Genomic DNA, 18,963 nt, shown 5'->3' with positions numbered 1-18,963 from the left:
ATAAAGATGACATACTTTTTAACTATTTAGTGACTTCATGTCAACTTTATCTTGGTTTTAATAATGATTGTTTTGTGAAAACTATTTCCTTAATGAAATCATATCTTTTTAGTTTGAATTCATTTTATTTTAATTTCGATGTATGGTCACGAGAGATATGGTGACTATTGATTAGATAGTTGAATACATATATTGACTTGACCTAGTAATAAGCCTTGGAACAATTTCCTTTTCTCATTGACTTCCTTTTTATTCCAAATTCAAAGCTGGCCCTAATCCCCTTTTACCTTCTTGTTTGTTGAGAGGGGGGCTAATCCTTCTTTCAATCAAGATGGATTTAGGATTTATTTTTTGTTACTTCGATATTAGAGTATGTCTGCATCTAATTTTAATTGTTGTATTCTATAAGTCCTCTTACACAAGGGGGAACTTTAGAGTTGCTTGGTTGAGACATTAATTCAGCTTAAGGATCACTCTCTTGCATGAGCTATGCAAGAGCGCAGATCTGATTTCTCTTTTCCTATTCGCAAGTGACAGATATATCATAAGCTAGTAGAGAGGGAGAGAGGGTAACTGGACCCAATTGAACCAATCAGAACCACTACATCAAATGGATAAGATCTTAGTGGGGGCTATGACCAGGTGGTCTCCCTGAGATGTTGATGAGGTAATTTTTGACCATCAACATTTTCGACGGTAGAAGGAGGGCCTCACAACTTGTTGTCTTTTGGAGTTTTTTTGTTTAATTTTTTTTATTTAATCATAATTTCTATTCCCAAACTTCTATTTTGGAGTTGTACCTTTGGGCATGCATCCACCATTACTCCAGCGGAAAAAGTAAGACACTTGTGAAAGGTAAAATTTAATAGTAATAATAATGCTTCTGCATTATCTCATGCCTTAGATTTTATTAGAAATGTTGCAAATTCTACTTTTCGTGATATTATGAACGTGTTTTATGTAAAGTTTTTACACTTACATTATCGGGAAAAGCCAAAATATGGTGTTAATCTGTTCTAGTTGCCTCTATTAACAATTGGGATCAATTTATCACAAAGTTCTTTTATGAATTTGATGGTTATGATTATGAACAAGTATGTTATGAACTTGAGGATTTATGAAGGTTTGAAAATGAATCTTTTATAGATTTTACTATTAGATTTTGATTAATTTGCTTAGGATTCAAAGTTGGAGATAAACCTTTAGATATTGAAGCGATGGAATGGTTTGAATATGTATTTTCCCTTCCTTGAATTCCTAATCGGTATGAGACAATTTCAAGTTTTGATGAAGCTTCTTTAGATTCTATTAACATGATCGGAAATTCCTATATGGAGATGCATACTAATCATGATGAAGTTTCATTTGCAATGTATGATAAATTTCTTCATTTGGTGCACACTTCGTATAGCATTGATAATCACTTTGATGCAACCCCACATGCTAATGAATCACTATCACAAACCTTGGAAGGTTTTCATAATCAAATGCAAGAGGATACTAACAACAAAATTAAAGAACTAGTTGCTTCAAATCTGAAAAACAAAATGGAATAAATTTAGGAAATCAGTTAATAAATCGGCAAGCACAAGAAGAAATTGAATATTGCAATAATATATAATCAGCTACACAAATTTATGAATATGATCATGATTATCAAATAAAAAATTTAGCGCAGCCAAATGACAGTCTTCAAGAAAGCATAAGTTGTTAAATGAATGATCAAGAATATGAAATTTGCAATGGAGACAATGCACAAGATTCTGCAAACACATATATTTTCTAATTCAATGCTTCTAACTCTCATTTCTCCCCTTTTCTTGATATTTTTTCTGATAGTAATTCAACCCCTCTGTGCATTAATGTTGTTTCAGAAAATAAAGAACCCGATATAAACAAATTGCCTATTAGCTTTTATCAAGGTAAAGAGACAATTATTGGTCATTATTCTCACATTGATGAACATGTGCTCAATGCTCCTTGTTTTGATGCATCGTATAAGAATGATGAGAATTCTAGTGAAATTCATGAAGTCATTTACGATGATTACTTTGACAATGAGGATGTTGATTTATCTTTCCCTTCATTAAATCGTCATGATCAAAGTTAAACCATATTTGAAAATGGATAAAAGTCCAATTCAGAAATTGTTCCAATTAATTATCATTTTCTAACAACTAATCATATTCGTGATTTGACCATTTAAAAATCCATCCCAATTTATGATTCTTATGATGATCAAGTTCTCACTCTTATTCATAGTCCTGAATCTTTCCCTCTTTCACCAATTGATGTTAATGGTCATTCAAATTGTACTATATTGGCTAGTTCTTGTGAGAAGGAAATTGATTCAAATTTGTCTCAATTGTGCTCTAACATTAATGTAAATTATTAGTTGATTTCATTGTTTTTCCTTCAATATTTTGTTTGATTTAGATTTGTTTTCTGTTTGCATTTTTCAATTTTTAGATGTCATTTGCTGGCATATTAAACAATTAAGTGTTGAAAATTTTCAATGTGCATTAGTAGAATCTAAAGAGGAGTCTAAAAATTTAGATTATGTCCATTAAAAACTTTTGATCTTCCAATTCCATTTGATGGCCATATTTTATCAACTTACTTTTCCTTCTAGAGTGCATCTTCAACATGAATCAACACTTGTGAGTGCATTGGTCCAATAGGACCAGCTATGTAACCTAATTAAATATCTTATGACATATGCGCTAAGCCTCCATCCACGCTTCATTGATCCATTTCAAAGTTATTTGGAAGCTTCAATTTCACAAAAGGTTACTAATAATTTGTTTAATGACCTATTTTAGGGTTTCTCAACTCTTATTTCATGTAATCTCTTCCATTCTCTATGAACTACTCATCCTTATTTTTATGATCCCACAGAGATTTGGTTGGAGGAAACTTTTCAAGGAAAGGTGATTGTAAATAAATTGTTTTTAATAAATATGTTAGCAATTATTGTATATACCAAATTCAGATTTATTTTTGTTGGTTTTATTATAATTGTATTTTTTTTACTGATGTTTGATATGTACATAGATGTAGAAAATAAAATTCTTGAATGGTTACATTGGAAGTATGATCACACTTATTCATGTTTCCTTCCATTAACATAGGAGTAATATTAGTTTAGTTTGTTGTTTTCTGTTTGTTCCATATTTTAATAATACAGGTAGAATACTAAAGTGAGCAACTAAATTTTCCTAAATGCTCAACTTACTTCGTGAAATATATGTTTTCTCATTGAAAATAATTTTTCTTTGTGCTCTTTGTTAATACTTCCTTTCTTTGCAAATTTAGCGATATGAGTCAATAATCATATTTTGCCTCTCATTCTTGAAGCTAAAATAAAATTCTTCACTCCTTGTTCTGATTTACCGTCGGTCCATAAATTCTAGCATTTTAAATGCTAAATTAAAAAAATCCCATAAGAAAAGGAACATTGCACATATTAATCTTGTAGAAGTTGTAAAAGTGATCCTATCCACCTTTTCCCATTCCAAATCTTACATCGGCTGAAGTTGATTTGAGTGTCTGCATTGTTAGGTTCTTATACCAATAGGAGTCATAATTTTGAATGACTAAGGCTAAGCCTTGTAATATTGTACATACCTTTTCTTTCTACAAATGTTTTCCATATTATAAAAAATTAAAAAATGTAAAAGGGGTATGTCCTAAAAGAAAAATCAAACGACAAAAGAATAAGAGAAGGTCAGAAAAAGATGAAAATATATGAACCCCAAAAACAAAGAGACCATGAAAGTGTGCTAGTCCAAATGCCACCACTATTTACTTTTCTGCATAATAATGATTGTGTGCAACTTGTTATTCATGACACAATCCATGGTAATCAAACTATTTGACCCTAGTTATTTCATGTTTTAAATTTTATGTCTATAGTTAGAGAATAAAATATGACCAAATAGTGTAATCTTGATAGATCATTAGATAGGTAGAGTGAATAAAAGGAGCTCATCAATTTAATCTGAGCCCTTGGATGATATAAGGTTAGAATTAGATAGTTTACTTTGTAAAGAAAAGAATAAGATTGATAAAGGTTTGCTAGCCTAAATGCACCCTAATAAAGTGAAGAAAAAATGGTAGGATGAGTAAGTGGGTGAGTAGTAGAAAGGTTGCATAAATATCACGTGATTACATAAAAGAACTAATGTCATTGTTTTAAATGAATCTTTCCAATATGTATAAGAAGTAAACAAAGCAAAGACAATGGTTCACAATATGGTTTATTTAACATCCCCTCATTCATTTGACCCCTTCACTTCACTAATTTCCCATAAATAAGTTCTAGTAATTAAATCCTATAAGTCAAAAGTGCTCAGATCATTTCTTTGACCTTTGGAGGGACCAAACCCTTGGCTTAATGACTTAGGGGAACAAGTACTAGAACCCCCTTCATAAAAACACGTTCCCCCTTCATAAAATTCCATTTTTCCTCATTAACCTAAGAAAATCCTTTTTTCCTAACGTTTAAACACCATTTACCTAAGAGAATTGACTCATCCCCCATGTAAATCCTATTTCACCAAAAACCCTCCAAAGGCCTTTATCCTAAGTATAAATCAAAACGCGCAATTGCATACACTTTACCCTATTTTACTTAATAAAAACCCATCTTCGCTCATTTCATATTAATTAACCGACTCTATTATATAAATCCATTATAACCCTTTTCCCGTAAATAATTAAAACCCTATATAGAATATCCCAACCTCTTAGTTTTAATAAAAACTAATATAAACTACTCCTTATTCCAGTATAATTTCACTTAGTTTACCTAACCCTGGTAAAATTTAAGTTAATCCCGCGTCTGCCTCACCCAACTCCCTAATCCCTCATTAAAGCCCGACCCGATCACTTAACCCTGGATTAGTCTCTAAACTAATCCCTAACCACCATAATTAGATCCCTAGGACCCCCATCAACTCCCGCCTATTTCCCCCTGCGCAGCTTTTCCTCTGGACTACCATTGATCATCCCTCCCCCACATCTAATGGCACACAACCATATCGGCCGTGCCCGATGGCTAAACAATAACTGCCCGATAAAGTGGTCTTCCTCCCAGCCCCCGATGCTACGTGTTAGATGATATATGGCATCGGGTAACCCCTCCCGAAAATTGCCCGCACCACAAAAGCAGTGCGATGGCCCTCCAAAACTACCTCCTCACCATTCTGATAAACCACCCATCAGCCATTAATATGAAACTTCACACCATTTTCAGAAGATCGCTCATTAAAGTTTTAAAAGCCGAAAGCCTATGTTTTCTCACTTTTCCTCAGTATTATAATGTAAACCCTTGAAACACTCCTGCACCACCCAATTCTTCTATGATGCTATTTTTACCACCATTCATGCCTAAAGCACTACCCCAAGACTTTTCTCAAGCATCCCATTGCAAATAGAGCCATCAAGCACCCTTCATGCAGACTATGTTTTCTAAAATATTATTGAATTTTTTAGGTTATCTGGCTAAGATCAGAGCTTCGATAAACAGTTTTGATACTAGTCAAAAGAACCTGTTTACTCCAAGACTCAGACCAGAAACCTGTTAAAGGACCAAATTCAGAAGAGGAAGACAAGTTACACAAGGTACAAAAGATGAAAACCCTTCCACTCAGAGCCAGGAAGAAGATAAAGATAAAGACATTGACTGTTAAAACAAAGGAACCAGATAGAGTATACAGTCAAAAGACAAACGGATCAAACATAAAAAAAGTTGATCAATATCCATTACCATATGCTGATACATATAAAAACTAAATGATTTACTGTTGAAATACACAGTAAAAAGTTAAAATGTACAGTAAAAGTAAAACACAGTAAAAGATATTGACAGGTCATCAAAGTAAAAGTGTATCAAATGAAAGAGTATCAGCAAAAGTGTATGAGATTGAAAAATCAAAGTGAAGATAGATGAGAAAACAGAGCAGAAATGCTACATATTCCAGAAATTTCTTGTTTAAGTAATAATTTTGGAGAAACTATTGTGGCCAATCCAAGATGTATTTTGAGAAACTAGAGGAGGTTTGTGTTCCTAAAAGGCCAGTATACAAAATTCTATCTCACGTTTTACATAGGTATTACAAAAAGGGAGCTAACTTCATATCTTCAAAGCCTATTTTTTGGACTGTGCAAAGTCTTGTGTTTGACATCTTTTTGCAGAGAATATTGTGAAAATATGGAGATAAATTTTGGGAAAATGAGAGAGGCTTATATGAATGACATACTTATATACAATAATCTCTTTCATGTTTTACATATCTATCTCAGATTGAGATATAAAAGGGTATCACTCGACCCTAATTTTGCAGAATTTCTGCGGAAAAATGCACAAAGGAAGGAGGTAGTTGGTGACTTGGAAGACTCATCATCAATTAAGAGTTGATATAAAATTCGAATTTCTCTTATTTGTCACCATCAATCCATAAATATAGTGCCAAATAGATTCATTAGTTTTGAGTGTCCTTTATCTAAGTTCTATTAATGTAAAATAGTTTGAGATATTTGTAAAACCAACCTTGATATTTTTTCAAGATATTTCAGTGTACAATTTGTATAAGTACTTCTTCATTTTGAATTATTTTGGGGTGGATTCCAGGTATTTCTATAGAGTTATTGTTCTTAAGTCTGAAATTATGTTGTGTCAATGACTAGATTAGCTAGCTATATCAAGGAATAAATATTAGATATTTCACTGGATTCTTGTGCAAAACAAAGTTCATATAAGTATTTTCTCACGTTCAATGTTATTTTACTTTGAGTTTTCCATAATCTTATTTGTATCTGTAAAAATCTGAATGCTATAACATGGAATGATATTTTATAAATTGCTTAACTACACTCTGCCTTGACTGTTATGCATATTGAATGTTTTCTTCACAAATCTAAGTTAAGGAATTCTTGATTGCTGCTTAGTTTAGGTTATTCCTTGTGATCTATAGCAAAGGATTCTTTATTGCGCTTTGTTCATGATTATCCCCTGTTCTTCATTTTAGCCCTGGTCTGAGGATTCTTAAGTGCTCTCTCACCCTGGTTAGGATCATTTCACCCATTTGGCCTATAGATTTGCCCTCCACTCTGCTAGTCTGCCCTGTGAATGTTCCCTTTAATGAATTGATCCGGTTCTACTATCCATTTGTTGAGTCCATAGCCCAATGGCTTAAAGACCCTGCTCTATCCATCTGTTCCAAGAATTCCACCACCAAACCTTAAATTCAAAACCAAAATCCCCATGAACATTAAGAAATAGCCTAAAATCCTAGTAAAATAAAGGTAAATTTCATAGAGAGAGCCCTCTCTGAGTCATAGGTTAGCTAGAGCCTATACTCAAAAGATTGGTTTGTGGTTACCTCGGTTGCTACCTTCTTCTGATAACTTCTAAGGAAAATTTTGAGTGATAACATGCACTACACTCATTTACCTAACTCTTTGGTCTATAGAATACCTTTTCGGAAGTACCTTAAAATACCATTTCGAAAGCTAAAGGTAAGAGCTAGTAAACGGTATGGAAAATAGTGTTTTAAGTCATGGACATTTTCATTATGAGTCTAGTGATGATGATTTTGGTGTCATTTAAGAAGATGATAATCGATGTTTTGAAGTTGATTCCTCAAGAGGTGAGTAAGGAGTTTTCCTAATGCAGAAATATGAAGATGAAGAGCTTCAGAAAGTAGTAACTCTTGAGGCTGAAAATAAATCCCAAGAAAGGCTAATTGAAAATCTCAATTTGAAAAACAAAGATCTGAATAAATTTCTCCAAGTTCTAGAGCATAGAGAGCATGCATTCAAGTAACAAATTCGTGATCTTGAAAATCAGCAACAAAAAGCAAGGACAACTAAAGAGGACATTGTGAGCCAACTCAAACATCATATCAACAATTGTGAGAATCTAAAAGAAGAATTAGAAGAAAGAAGATTTAGTCTATAGAGAGAAACTAAAGCAATAATTGGAGAGCCCAAATCAAAAATTTCTAGCATAAATAAAAATTAAGAGGCAAAGAATGTGACAAAGGAAAATATGAGAAATGTAAGGTGTTTTTGTTGTCACAAATTTGGGCACATTTCAGCCAATTGCAGAACAAAAAGGCAATTCATTTCATTAAAAAAAAGCAGGAAAGCAAGGAGAAATTTCAACCAATTAGTCAAGGAAGAGTAGTCCCATCAGTTTTCCGGTACAAAACTTTATTTAATGGGTATTGTTATATGTGTAATGATTTCATCCATAAAGGTATTCATTGTAAAATGTAGTAATTTCTATTATTTCTTAGGCATATTAGATGTTTTGTTTGTTTTAACTTAGTGACGGTGGAGCAATCAACTCAACAATATCATTGTATTTTAGTAAGGCATAGGGGGTCTTGTGTGTTCCAACGAAGTTGGTTTCCTAAGTGTGAATTAATGTAATTATGTAGGATTTTGAGTGATTTTAATGAGAATAGGAGTTACTTGAATATTGTGAGAGATATTTGTAAATATTCCTGAATGTAGGAGAATATGAGAGATTTAGGGTAGTTGAGAGATTGAGGGATTTGAGAATTAATTGTAAAACTTAGATTAGGAGTTAGTTCATAATTTTGAGGATTAGAGATGATAGCAAGAAGGATACTTGTTACTACAGAGATATTGTTGTAGATCACAAAGGCAATTACACAAAAGGATGTGGGTAGAATTGTTGAGTAATGAAGGAAGCTAGTAAGACTTTCTAATTGAAAGAAGAGGTGGTCAGAACCAAGTATTTGATGGTGATTGAAATACAAGAGGACATTTGTTTTCTTGAAAGGTGCAGATGAGTTAAAGCCTAGAAGGAGCAGAGAAGAGTTCTCAAAGGAGGTTCCAAAGATAGAGAACCAATTGCTTGCCAAAAGACCGAGTACAGAGGAAATCTTGGTGAGGTAAGTAGCAGCAGGGAAGACTTGTTGTTGTAGAGGCTTTAATGCAGCTCATAGTGAGTGAGTGAGGAGCTCATGAAGATAGAGGTGGAGGAGAAAATGACTACTGATAGTCATAGTGGAGGTTCTGAAGAATACCACAGCAAAAGAAAAGTGAAGAAGGAGGATGCCAAGGCAAATGGCAAGAGGATGAGTCAAGAGGAAATTAACCAAGAGATTACTGAGATGAAAGAACAACTCGATGTATGGATGATGATACTTGAGGAAAGCTAGAGACAAGGTTGGGTTTTAAAGAAGAATCCAGTGAAGTGGAATAAGTTATAGAGAAGACTATAGCAGAGGCAAGTAAAGTGGTAAATGGAAAAACGCAAAGAAGATGAGTTGGAAATGGAAGTGTCTATTTGTGAACTAGAGCAGGGCGAATTTCTGGGTGAAGATGAAGACTTGAAGACTGAAACTTCGCGTGAGACCAAAGGATCACATGATTTTAAATTTGAAAATTTGTGTATGTTTGCAGGTGAAGCATGTGAAGGAGGACAACTTGATCATATTGACATAAAGAAGGAAGAAGATAGGCAGAATCTAAATTCTATTCTAAAAGAAGAAGTAGAGAAGGATATCAAGCAATCAAGTAACAGACTTGATGAGATTGAGGAGAAGACCATCGAATTATTTCTAAGTTATATAAAGTACTTGGAACAACAGGAGGAATTGGTGATTGAATCATCAAATGAGGTCATGAGGTCTTATGGTTTTACAACTAACAAGGTGTGTGTGAATGCAGGTATTTTACAAGATAAACCATTTTATGGAATTGTCTTGAATGAAGCTGAAAGTTGCCAAGCAAAGTATGATGATGACTCTCTTTCGAATGAGGATCAAATTGATTTATTGCAACAGAAGGAGTTCATAAATTCCATGTTTAGTGGAGGAAATATCTTCAGTAGAGATGACATAGTTATGTCCTATGATAAGAAATTTGCTATTGAAAAGAATAACAAGGAATTGATTTTCTTAAATGACCAAAGGGAGAGTGATGGATAGATATCTAAAACTATCACCGCAATGGAGGATCAAAATTTTATTCTAATCAAGAAGGAAGAATTTTTGTCAACAAGAAGCTATACTTGTGACAAAGAAGAAAAATGTGAGGATTGTACAGAACTTTTAGGAGAAATTTCAAGTGAGATGGAAAATTTGTGGCAAGAGTTAAGTCTTTTGGAGAAAAGGCTAGAAGACCAAAAAGCAAGTGTTCAGATTGCAAAGTCAGAACTGGATGAGAATGAAGAAGTTCACTACAATGGACAGGGTCAGAAAGACATCATTAGAATAGATGGCATGGAGGAGAGACTAGTTGATGGTCTCTAGAATTCTATTGATAACTCAAAACAACATACTGATGTGTTGACAGAGGAGGAAGAATTAGAGCAACATGAAATGTTTCCAAAGGAGGTAAAGGCACAAAAGCCATATGATTTTTATTTTAACAATTGTTTTGTGATTCCAGGTTTAGTTGCAGATGTTGGAGCAAATTTGGCACAGATGAGCAGTGAAGTAAAGATTGTAGAAGGGGATTTTGTGCAAGAATTTAATCAATGGAACAGAGATGCTCAATTGCTGAAGGGAATGCTGGAAAGTCAGGATTTAATGCAAAAAGAAATAACTGTGAAAGAGGGCCAGGATGAAAGGGAGGCAGTCAAAATAAGTGAAGAACGAACAAGAATAATCAGGAAAAGAGAAAGTGATAGCATTCGGCAACTTCAAAGAGTAGAACAACAGATTGAAGAGTTAGTGGACAGTAACAACGACCTGAAACAAAGAGAAAGAGGAAGAATTAAGTGGCAGAATGTGGACCAGTCCAAGGATGTGTTGGAAACAGAGATGGAAGAATTATGGTAGTTAATGATGAAACAATTCATATGGAGGAGATTGATAGCAACATGAAGGATGATCAATAAAAGTATGAACTTGATTGACAAGGAGAGGAAGATGAAACAAAAGGTAACAAAAATATAGTAGCAGCAAAGGTGCAAGGAATTTGGGTAGCTACAAACTAAAGTTTGGGACCCTGGAGGTTTTCTATTTTACTTATGAACACACATGATCTGGAGATCATGAATATTTTCTACTTTGGGAGTTTGATGCAGGAGCAATCAGCTCAACAATATCATTGTATTTCAGTAATGCATAGTGGGTCTTGTGTTTTCCAAGGAAGTTGGTTTCCTAAGTGTGAATTAATATAATTCTTTAGGATTTCGAGTGATTTTAATGAGAATAGGAATTAATTGAATATTTTGAGACATATTTGTAAATATTTTCGAATGTAGGAGAACATGAGAGATTTAGGATAGTTGAGATATTGAGGGATTTGAGAATTAATTGTAAAACTTAGATTAGGAGTTAGTTCATGATTTTGAGGATTAGAGAGAATCCTTGGGTATGAGGAAGAGATTTTAGGATTCTGTTGAGGAGTTCATCGATCTAAACAAGAAATTGGTTTTAGAATCCTTTGTATAAATGTAAGCCCAAAAGGCATAATCAAAAGTTAGATAGGTTGGATAGGTTAGCTAGTTAGAGTGTGACTGTAAGCCTATTGGCAAATTGTAAAACAGAGGCCATTGACATTAGAAGATTAGGCCAAAGTTAGAGAAATTGTATAACTGTGTGTTTATATATATAGAGAGGATTAATTCAAAACTGTATAGATGTGTGATTCGAATATGGCATGATGAATTATGAATGAATAAGAATTTAGTATAATATATGCATGCAGGTAGAGTTCGGCAGAATACACAGTGAAAAAGAATGAGATAGAGGATTGTAATGGACCTTTGAAACCATTCGACGAGCCAAAGTAATGTTCTAGAGGGCTGTGTTAAATAACATGTGAAGTTAAACTCAGGAGGGAGTTGCGTAGTGGAACAGTGGATGCACGAAGAACCACTGGAATAAAGAAAGCGGCAGAGGAACATTGGAGAAATAGCATAAAACCAAATTCGAAAGAATAATGAAGGAATGAAGTTTTAATGCATAGGAACTGTTGGATCTATCAGATCAATGGATGATATCAAGTAGCATGGAATGGAGTTATGAATATTGCATTGCAGCTTATCAACTAAATGAATCAATCAGCCTTAAGGGAATTTTGATTGTGATATGCAGGATCACTACTGACCGTTGGATCGAGTGATTGGATCAACGGTGGAGGATCGTCGTGGAATTCCACCTCATAATAGTCTAATGGGAAGAATTAACCTTCGGCCATAAGTAATTCGATATGTAATTGCAATGTCCAATGCGATCAGAGATTTGATCGCATCGCAAATATCTATGGGAGATAGACCTTAGCCTTTAACCGATGCGACATGCTATATGCGAAGGTGCAAAGGAGTGAGCTGATAAACATTATGAACTGCGATATAAGAGTGGACCCGATAAATTATAGGCGTGGTTAATTATATTTGAAATCCAGTTATGTTAATCGCATATCAGATGAAAAGGAGGAATGTGCTAGTGTGACCCATCGAGAAGTGTGATAGCAATAAGGCATGCATTGATAAATGTGTAAACACTGCGGAAAAGTAGAAAAGGTATGTTTTATATGAACTTCTGTTATAAAGGGCTTATAGTAGAAATACCATCGATAGATGATTTATGGGTTAAGCTTTTGAATAACCAAATCATAAAGGTTTTGTGGGGTTTCGTTATATATATGTGTGGTACATTAAAGTTTAATGAAGCTAGACATATGTGCAAGCATAAGGTTAAGAAGGTTTATGAGGGTGAGTTATAAAGTTCCGACATATAGGATTAATGAAAGGCACACCATGTTTAATTAATAAATCATTCTACAGAGATTTATTAAAGGAGCCTTAACCATTAATAATTGATGATTTGACTCGGCAGAGAGGTAAAATTCCCAGTGAAAAACAGGGTTTATGCATTTTACATGCATACTGTGGGTATACGTGAGTTTTCCTATGTCACTTAGGCCATATGGACAAAGACCGCAAGCTTCCTATGGCCATCATAAAATGTAGATGGAAGGAAAAGGACCCTTATTTGAATACTTCCAGCATGCATCAAAGAAACTTGCAAGGGAAATTAAAAAGAATTTGGAGGAGGGAGAAAAAAGAAAAATGAGGTCAGCTCGGCCTCTAGGGGAGAGTGAAGAAAAAGAACATAAATTTAGGAGGAGCTCCTACAAAAAAATAAGGTATTATTGGAAAATGGTGTGTGTCCTACTCCATTAAAGTTATTCCTATAATTTTCAAATCATATTAATCTGTTGAATCTAAGCACAAAGTTCTAGGTTTTTCCTACAAAACCCATGGTTGAATTTGTTGTGCACCTGTAATAAAAGATGATAAAGTTAGCGAAAGAAGTAAGTTGATCCTTAAATGATAGTCAAATATCATAAAATGAGTAATAAATTGAATTTTCTCTATGTAATTGTTGGATGCAAAGAAATCACAGGAGGAAAGCCTAGGTCGAAGTTATACATTGCACATTTAAATATATCTATCTATCTATCTATCTATCTATCTATCTATAGATATATATATATATATATATATATATATATATATCTATTAAATGGTGAGTTTTAAAAAGAGAAATAAATATGAAATAATTTTGCTTTTTTTTTTATTTCAAACCAAATTCATTGCATAAGTGATTTCCATAAGTTTGATACCCAATGCCCATGTTATCTTATTGGCATGTGTGTTTATTAGAATGGTAATCATACAAGATGTCCCTTGATTTTGTCTCATGAGACTAAGTAGAACACATTGTTAGATCTAATTATGAAATAATTTGCATGGACCAAAAATATATAATAAAAGAAAGAAACGAATATTGCTTGAAATCTTCCAAATATCATGTGAACTCAATAGTAATTGATCCAAATTTTACTAATGTAGCTGCATCAACACATTACTAATTTGGTCCAATTTGGCTTTCAAAATTTTTTCTTATTAGAAATTTATCTAGAATTGATCAAATAAGTTGATATGGGAAATTTGAATATGTACACATGCATAATTACCATAGGCGCAATCCTTGGAAATCACCCATAGCAAATAGTGTGTTAATGTCTTGATCATTTCAAAAATGAGATTAAGCTTCTTGATTTGGTCTAATCATAAATGACATTTAATTTGATATCACCAAATGTAATGGAACAAAATAATTGCAGTAGCACTTTGTTTGATTTGGTAATGGATCTCTTGGTTTGGAAGTCTTCTCGGTACTTACATATTCTTACACCATTCTTGCAACATGTGCTTTCGATGGAAAATGTGCATACTTGTTGATTAAAAAAAATAGGAGATAAAGTTTCTATTCTGTTGTGCGCTTGTGAGCACAAATAAAAGTTGATGGTTTGGAATGTGTTCATGTTAGGTGTTGTGGTCAAAATTTGAGAAGAGAAAGAACTAGTGCTAGTGTATATTATTGGTCAAATTGATGGTGTGTACCTCTAAGTAAAAACTGTCTCAGCAAAAAAGATATTTTTATCAGAGAAATCATAGGTTTTTTCCATTACATAGGAGTGAAAAATCATAAATCTTAATTTGTTTAAGTCACCTGTTGCAGAGTGAGAAAAACATATTTCATGGTTGATGCATTCCTTTGAAGTTTTGTGTGCATGACTTGTTGGCTAGTGAGAGATCTAGTGCTAGTGTATAACATTAAAATAGATGGTATTCTTGATATCATGCAAAGATATATCTTGTAATAATCCACTGACCGAGACTTAAGTTCAATTACTAAGTATTATGCTATTGCATTATATTCATATCACTAACAATGTTGTTTGGAGGGGTTCCTTTGAAGAATATATAATGTTGTAGCATTGATGTGTATGGTGTTTGATAACTATGCATTTGACAATATTATTGAGAGGATTTCAGATGCATGCTAATGTTTGCTGCACGTTCATGACCGAATTTAAAAGTTGGTACACTTCGCATGGTTTCATGCTTCATAAGCATGATGATTGAGGAAAAATATTAAATTAGTATGAGACAACTTCTCCTTCTTTCCTTCATTAGATTTAAAGTTGTATCTTTTAGAGTTTTTGACATATGATAGATGTGTGAATAGATTTCCTTGAATATTGGCATTGGAATTGTACTTGATGTTGGGATAAGGCTACTAGGTTCAAATTTGATTAATTAATTAGTTTTTGGTTAGAATTTTGTAAAGAATGTAAAGTCTCCACGAAATGGGGAAGCAGAGTGCGCAGCTAAGTAAGAGTCAAAGGGGCTTTAGCCACTTGTTTGGGTAAGTGATAGGAAGGTTTTGAGATTCACCCATAGGTGTTATAGACATATTTGGGCACTGCAACCCCAATCACATATGTCCATAAACCAAAGGCTTCTACACCCCTAAAAGTGTTGTTTCATACCCTAAAGGAACAAGGTTAACTAATTACATCATTTCCCAGAAGTTCTCCCTGAAAAACTGCTCAGAACTGGTCAAAACTGGACCATATAGATTGCTCCATGCTGAGGGTGTGATGCATACTGAAAAGCCCTTCTTTAGGGTGCAATGAGATAGAATAGACAAATGGCATAGGCAGTTTGCTAGGTGGAAACCCAGAGAATCTTCTAGAAACTGCTCATATGACACTTGCCTTTCTGAATTTGCCCAGGGATGAGTAAGAGATCATGAAATCTCCAAGTGGAACCAAGAACTATCAATGAAATGACACTAATCAAAATCCCAAAAGCTGACTCACCCCCCTACAAATATCTATATATGGATCCCTCATCTTAGAGATCAAAAGGCTGGAATTTTGTAATTTGTAAGGAAGTGTTGTTGGTTTCTCTTTGAGACATTGTATTGTTGGGTGATCTAGCTTTTCATTTGGTGAAGAGGGCTTTCATGCTAAGAGGATGGCACTGGATCAGACAACTGGGTTGTAATCCTGTCTTCTACTACTTCTATCAATAAAGCTATTTGAGTTTTCCCCAATATACTTGTATATTTCTGAATCTTGTATTTGTGTATGCATTTGTATGGTTAATGTACATCTGATTCTACATTGTTTATGGTTATAGATCTCTATGCTTTGATGGTATTTTGTTGCTTTGACTTTATAGGTATTCTTTGAAGTGGGACAAGTGAGAAAGGAGTGGCAAAAGCTCTATCGAAGGAGAGAGGAAAAAAGCAAGGAGCCAAGTGAAATACTAACGTTGGTGCTCTCTAATTCTCTCTCGTCTATCTCTCATAAAGGAAAACACAACTAACTTTGAATTGTTTGTTTCTAAGATAGCTACCCATCTTAACGGGACTAGCAGATCTGAATAGACACTAGTTTTTGTGATAACAAAATGGTGACTCCACTAGTGAGGGAATAGTTTGATTGTTAGTCGCCCTTGTTTGCTTTATAAACTATAGAGGAAGCCTGAAGTTAAGCCAGCTAGCCTTCGAACTACTTTTTCTATGCAACTGCAAAGTAGATCAACGCTACTTCAGTCAATCTCCAAGTTAGTTTATGAACTGAACATCTAACTTGCAAACATCCTAAGTGCCCTGGGGGTAGCTCAAATAACCTCATTAGATCAGCCCCTATACTTTGTGTTTACTGTCTATCATTAGCTCAACCTAAATCCTTAGACTTAGCTGCAAACTGTGAGTGAAAACCAAGCTCAGTCTCGTCCCTGGACCATCGCACTATCTCTCATTAGCAACCTCGATGCATCGCACCTCCCATGTGTTGCAGGTGAGATGCATCCCTATTTCCCTACGTTACAAGTGCGATGATTGAATGAGACTGTTTCTACCTCTAGATTTTGGTTTTTCCTTCATTGTTTTCAGCTCTATTCAGTAGTTTTGTTGTCTATGATCAGTATATCACTATTGAAACTCTCTTCCTTTTGCGTTATTCAGCCTCCATTGATAAATAATTGTGAATGTTTTTAATGTATTTTTCGTCATTTACAGTTCTCCTTTCCAAATAGTAGCTTAATTGAACTATCGTCATTTGATTTGAAAGTGTCGCAAGTGTCATTTTCAGTCAAAGAAAAGAGTGTTGTAAAGTCTTCCTCTTTTAGATAGTCGATTACACTTTTGCCATTGTACTTGATTTGAATCATCAAATATTTGAAGTGTCAAAAGTAGTTTTCAAGTCGAAATTGAAAGTGTCGTCTAAATCTTCCTTTCGCTTTTAAAAAGAAATTTCTAAAGTGTCGCTTTGAGGAAAGATAGTTCAGATCTGTACTTAGTTTTCTTTTGTTATTCTCACATTAAGGAAACTAAAAAATAAATACATGCATGTGCATTTGCATTTAGACTGAATTCAGAAATTGATTTAGGACAGTGCATCTTAGTGTGTGCTCTCTGCTCTATGTTGAAAGAATTTTACTTCTCTTTCCTTAGTAGCTAGATTTTCATTGTTAAAAGAAAATAAACGACTGTTTATCATCTTAGATTGCATATTTAGGAATTGTATATCTACATCATGTGGTGAACCTTAAAGGTGAACTTCTCAAGAAAGATCAACTATAAAATAAACCTCAATGAACATAAAAACACCTTGGAACCTAACGCACAACATCTAGAATTATAGGCTAGAGACATATTCTGGTGTCGTAAAGCCTGGTAACTATCATTTTCATCGTAGGTTGGGTGATTCCTCCTCTTTGATACGACAAGTGCCAGTACGGACTTGTGCTCCCATGTACTATCGAGTATATATTGGGAGACCACAATAGGCTATATCCTTTATCCTTAGGAAGCCATGTCTACCGCCCTATCGATCGCAATGCATTAAACACAACATTCGGGAAGATTGACTGCCATAAGTAAAAAGTATTCTATAGTTTTGCGATTGGTATGGTAATCCCTCTGTCTAGATTTCCAGAGTAGTCACTTTCATTCCTTTTCAGACTCCTTAAAACAAAAGGTCCATCTGAGCACTTGTCACTTTAGGCTCATTACAAATCGAAGGCGACTAGAGTCATCTTTAGCTTTTTCTCGACTCTTTGAAATTGAAAAAGCAAGTTGTGTCAAAGCGTCATAAAATTTATTTCAATCGGAATAACATCACTGTTCCCTCGTTGGTCTTAGGTTGAGAAAATGGAGTCCACCACTCAAGGATTTCCCCTTAGGGGGAATCCTAGTCCTTTCTCTTCTTGGGGAGATGTTGGTGCTCCACACATGGCTACATTGTCCCTTCCAGACTCATAATTGGCCTGCCAGTATGGCTTTTCTCGACCTTTGTCATTCAAAACACCGTAATTCCTCAGCAATCAAATCAGCAACCAGATGATACTGAAGTCGCTCCCCCACCTTCTACTTTGTTTGTTTCTTCCTCTCCTTCTTCCTCTTCACTTGGTGAAGCTAGTAACACTAAAAACCAAGTAACAGAAGAAGAAGAAAGGGAAGGAGAAGAATAAGAAGAAGCCAATGGCAAAAGGCGACAACCATGCATCGTATGGCAAAAACCCACACACTGCACCATCCAAACCTACATCTCCATGTGTCATTTTCAAAGGAGACCACTATCATCGAGATTGTTCTTGCATCTCGCGGATCTTAAGAGAATGGTCTCCCTGCTTGCAAAATCAGGTGTCTTCAACCTCTGACAATCATGTTGAGAGCACACCATCAACTAGTGAAAACAAAGTCAATGGACAAAAAGAAAGATCTAAATTTCCTTGTAGACTGTGTGCAGGTGATCATGCCCTCCACCGTTGTCCTTTCCTGGATGAAGCTAAAAGATTCTTGGATAACTATCCTGCTTCACCACAACGACTTCCTCCTGGATACAAGAAACTCTTGCCGAGTCCATTGCTAGTTGAAAATCTGACTGACACACCTTTTTTGTCGGTCGAAGCACCTATCATTGAAGATAAACCCTCTAAGTCCACACTAGACCAAAATCAACAGGTTGAAATGGTAGACGACCTAGTCTTGTCTTCAGAAGGTCCACCTTCAAATGATATAGTCATCAAAGAGAATGACAACGACACCATTCAAATTCTTTTTTTTAACACAGAATCTGATAAACATGGGGGCAATCTACCCA

Source organism: Pinus tabuliformis, chromosome 9 (genome assembly GCF_031772625.1).
Source record: "Pinus tabuliformis cultivar Carrire ecotype Pingquan chromosome 9, CPIR1, whole genome shotgun sequence".
Taxonomy (NCBI): Eukaryota; Viridiplantae; Streptophyta; class Pinopsida; order Pinales; family Pinaceae; genus Pinus; species Pinus tabuliformis.
The sequence above is the reverse complement of the archived record's forward strand: the minus strand, read 5'-3'. Positions refer to the sequence as shown.